Source organism: Anarhichas minor, unplaced genomic scaffold (genome assembly GCF_050575085.1).
Source record: "Anarhichas minor isolate MPS153535 unplaced genomic scaffold, ASM5057508v1 ptg000030l, whole genome shotgun sequence".
In the NCBI taxonomy this organism is placed as follows: domain Eukaryota; kingdom Metazoa; phylum Chordata; class Actinopteri; order Perciformes; family Anarhichadidae; genus Anarhichas; species Anarhichas minor.
In genome coordinates, this window is record NW_027466476.1 from 9,446,393 (window position 1) to 9,451,261 (window position 4,869).

Genomic DNA, 4,869 nt, shown 5'->3' on the forward strand with positions numbered 1-4,869 from the left:
ATAAAACGTGAGCTCAAGGCTGAAAGAGTCTCAAAAGTAACGGGGCAAAAATGAATGAGTAAAAGTGACAAGTACTGAAGGATAAGTTATCTTGCATTTCCACCTTTTTGCTTGTCTTGGACGACAATAAGTAACTAATAACACCAAAAGAAACTCAGCAACTGAAAGTTGGAAGACTGTTTGTTGTTGTTATTATTTCATAGTTAAATTAAATTGCCCGAAGAAAAGGAACAATTACATTAAAGGTACAATCAGGGTGCCTTAAAAAGTCTTAAAATGTTTTAAATTTAGGTTTTGATATTCAAGGTGTAAAAATGTCCTTTTTTTCAGTTTTTATGTTTTATTATACGGTTATTTTATATCCCACGACAATGACCATTTCCGTAACGTCCAAAACAGGAAACAAATCTGTTAGTGGTTACCCCTAACCATCGGTGATATTCTAATTTAATGACAAGTGGTCTTACGACAAAAAATATGATACAGCAATTCGTCTCAGACGCGATGTGAACCTTGTCGCAAAATATTCAAACTTGGGATAATGGGTGAGCACTGGAGTGTCACATGAAATCTGACAAAGAACAAGCAGTGAAAGTACTTTTCCAATCGAGTTGTCGGCTGCTACTGATAGTTTGTCTGTATGTACGAGAGGTCATCTGTCTGCTGAAGATACGTCCTCTGCGGCAAAGCCTTGAGGCTCCGCTCCCAGACACCAGACAGCATCCAGCACTTTCTCTCCGACGGCCACGTTCAATTATGTTAGTTAATTAATTAATAATCTCATTAACGGTGTATACTGTGGACTAGTTTGTCGATTTCTTTTTCTTTTGCTGCTAAATGGTATTTTCTCTTTCAGATGAATTAAAAAGGTCTTACATGGTACAATGCTTTCTACACCGATAAGCACAGGGTCACACATGTGTACAGGATAAACAAGGAGATGCGAGCACACACAATAAGGGGGGAAGCAGGAAGTAGAATGGGTGCATACCTTTCAATTTACAGTTAAAGGCTACAAAGAGCAACCAGAAGTCTTCCTGGAGGCCTGCTTGTTGTTTTTCTCACGTGCAAGTCTCCAGTGATAACTCACGAGACCACATGTCATTATTTGGTAGAATCTTTAAGTGCTATGGGTCAAACGTTAGTTTGCACTAAATACATTGTGCAGCGATGAAGTGTGTATGCGGCCCTCTTCATTGTCTGCTCTGTCATTGCTACTCGTGCTAACTAACCACTTCTTCTTTTATATCATCTAAAGAAAAGAAAAAACACTGTCGGTGTTGCCAAATGTGAAATTCGTTGTAAAAACCCACCCCTTCCTGTTCACAAGAACATTTTCCTGCAAAGATCTTCTTGACTCAGTGTTTAGCAAATGTGCTGTAAAAGCTTTAGGTTGAAAAAACACTTACACGGTATTATCCGTCCGTAGGGAGCAGTAAAACAGACATCACATGAAAAACATTACAGGCCACAAGTACTGCTAAAGTGCAAGCCACAGATGACACAGGGCCGATGGGATAATGGATCAACGATCTAATATAACGACACTCAGACGTGCCCCCGCCTCGCCTCCTGAAGGGGTTGTGAATAAAAGAGGCTGACCTTCAGCTCCGCCCGTTAGGAATAATCAACTCTCTGTTCTTTGCCTCGATCAGCATTTTGAAGAAATTGAGAGTGAATGTGACTGAAATCATGTGACTGTGAATGTTTGGACCCGATGGGTTTTTGAGATGCCTTGAGGAAAATAATGTTAGGAACACATTGGCAATATGTGTTATTTCAACTCCTGCTTTTGCAAACTACTTCTAGCTACTTCTAGTCCTCCTTATCCATTTGCGATAACATTCACTGTATTGTTTTTTTTCCACGTGAGATTGGGCTTGTCGTATCTACTTCAGTCTGCGAAGCAGCGTAGAGTCAAAGGGGAGAGTGTCTTTCCTGGGGGAGGAGGGGGAGGATCGGGAACGGGGGGGGGGTGGGTCAGCAACAAGCTATCACTCATTTTAGGAATGCCACACAGTCTGGGAGCTGTGAACCCTCACTTGGCCCTGGGCAGGGGGATGGTGAGGTGCAGGGCGGCAGAGGAAAACATGAGGGGGAACAAGCATTCTTTCATTTGAACTTCTCACTCAGGTTTGAGAGCTCACGCCTCAGGGCACAGAGTGTAGACGGAATAAAGGGGAAAATAGTAAATAAAAGTGAGGATAATAAATACAGCTGCAAATCAGTGGATTTAAACTGGTAGAATTATGCACATACATAAAATATAGAAAAGAGTTTGAAGCTGAAGAACAGTCTTAGTTGCGGTGAGCATGAGCAAGCTGGTGTAAATAGATCAACGTATCCTAATACAGCAGTTTGTTTGATATCTTACATAAAGTTATTTATTTATTTGTGTGTCCAGCAACACGAGTGCAATCAGTGCAACTGTGCAGGCTTCTGCTGTGTTTAGGCAACACAACTACTTGTTTAAGTTGAGGAAAAGATCGTGGTTTAGGGTAAAATAACTACTGAAGTGACGTTAGTTAAGTATGGAAGCTACACGACAAATAATTCAACGTTGACTTCTGGTTTCATTCGAGACATGAACGTCTCCTGGGTGAAAGTCCGGTGATTTTTGACCCTTGACCCTCTCCATCTCCATCCACCCGACCTCCCTGGAGATTTTTAACAAAAAGTCTTTGTACAAACTGGAAATATCGAGTTAAAAAGATGTGGGCATTTATCAGGCATGAAGGGTTGCATTTTGGGAAATGTAGGATCCAGTGCTTTTTTGGGGGGGGGGGGGGGTTGTTTCATCCTCAGAGCTAAAATCAGGATATCTTGGCATCTGCTGTTTTGACCATTAGACCATTTCTCTTTTTATCCGTCTTTCACAAGGCCCCTAACTTTATGGAAGTACAATACTGAATTGCTCGAGTATCCCTTGTTTTTATTAAGTATTTGCAGATTTCATGCGGTGAAGCCCAACAGACTGTGAGGACTTTGAGTCATCTGTGTGGGAGAATTGTTTTTGAAAACAGCTGCTATTGCAAGGCTGGTCTGCTGGTGGCACCAGATAGCGCTGCCGTGGTGTGACCCGTCCCAGATGTACCGTATGCCTGAGGTTTAGCCGCTGTGGTGCTCAGAACCGTGAACCCTGTTCACTGAATGTGATTGGATGTGTGGATGTAGCTTGTTAAAGGTGCACATGATTGTAAAGTAGACAGAGAAGAGACCAGGAGGTAAACAGTCAAACAGAGCAGAGCTCAGTACAGCAGTGCAACACTAAAACACCATGAGGAGCGTTCCCAAGTGATTCATTGTTGGCGCTGCTTATGTTGACACAACCTCACGTTGTGTCGATCACGTTTACACACTGACTCCGGAACTTCAAAGTCATTAAAGGTTTTGGAGCAGTTTTGATTTCTGCTGTTTTTTTGTTGTTTTTTTGCATCCATCGGCGTTTTAGACCACTTACAGCCACTTTAAATGTAAACTTTCATCCAAAATGGCATCTTATTCACTTTGTTCATTTGTCTCCCAGCACAAGGCGCTGAACAACAAAGTAAAGAATATCTAGATGTGGAATTTAAAGAGATTGTGGCCGGTGATTGCAGAACAGCTTGGAATCGAGGATGGACACAAAACAAAGGATTTACTAAAGTTTAGACGGTAGCGACTGAGCTCCAGGCAGCTAAGCGATAGCTTCTTGCTAACGTCATTCATTCGTTAGCCCCGTTTGGGACTTGCGTTGTCTATTGCACACACGTAATTAATGCAGTTTCGTCTTGCCTGGAGAATATTTGCAACAAATAGAACAATAAAACACATCGGACTCAGTGTGCAAGGTTTCTGTGCTCAACGATTTCTATCGGATGACGGATTAAAAAAACTTCCTTGTTGTACAAAGGGCTTTACTTCGCTTGTTCAACCGTCTGCCATTTCTGCTACTTAAGATAGTAACTGCCAAGAACTTACATTCTTTGGTAACGGGATAGCTACTGATAGCTGACGGGGAAAACAAAAGCAATTTCCTCTTCCTGTTTTGGTTGGTTGGCAATTGTCGACGAAATTCCTTCGGGCCGTAACTCGAGCTCGTAGCTCATCGCAGACAGAATTGCACAGTTACAGCACAAGCAGCAGAAAATACTGAGCATCTATCTATCAACCTAAACCTGAAGAAATGAAGGTACAACATGAGATTAGAGATTTAAGAGGATTTTAAGCATCTATGTGTCATTTTGGTGAAGGCATTTGTTACGAGTAAAAAAGCAGAACGAGCTTAAACTCCGTGATCACCATCATTACAAGCAGTCAAGAATAAGAACAGCTGCTGAAATCCTTTCTGTTAAAATGTACCAAAAAATACTTCATTAACTGCTTCAGGATTCAGATGAGGATTAAGTCACGTGGGCGTCCTGATCTTATAAACGCTGTGACCTCTCCTGCCACATCATATCAGAAGCACAACGGTCGATCCGCCCTACAGGAAAATTCAATATTTACTCTCCAGTGTACCAGCGGCGGCCTCTCCATGCTTGTGTAGTTGTGAAAGTGAATTTGGCTGCAAGTGTGTGAAAGTGTTTGCTTAGTGGTGAAACGTTGTGCAACCAGGAGCTGGGCCTCGAAATGATTACGTTAAAGAGGCTGAGTAGTAGTGAAATCAACTTTAAACTGAGACATAAGGGGCCGTGGAATACGTGGCATGTAGTACTTTTGCGGTAGTTTTCGTTGAATATTTACGTTGAAACAACTACATGATCATTTGTTCTTTGTAATCTTTATTGTTGTTGGAAAACAGGACATCATTCTTGTATTTTAGTTGCACTAAATGATAGCAGACCTCCTGAAATATCAAATGTAATATCTGTAATGGCTACATGCTTT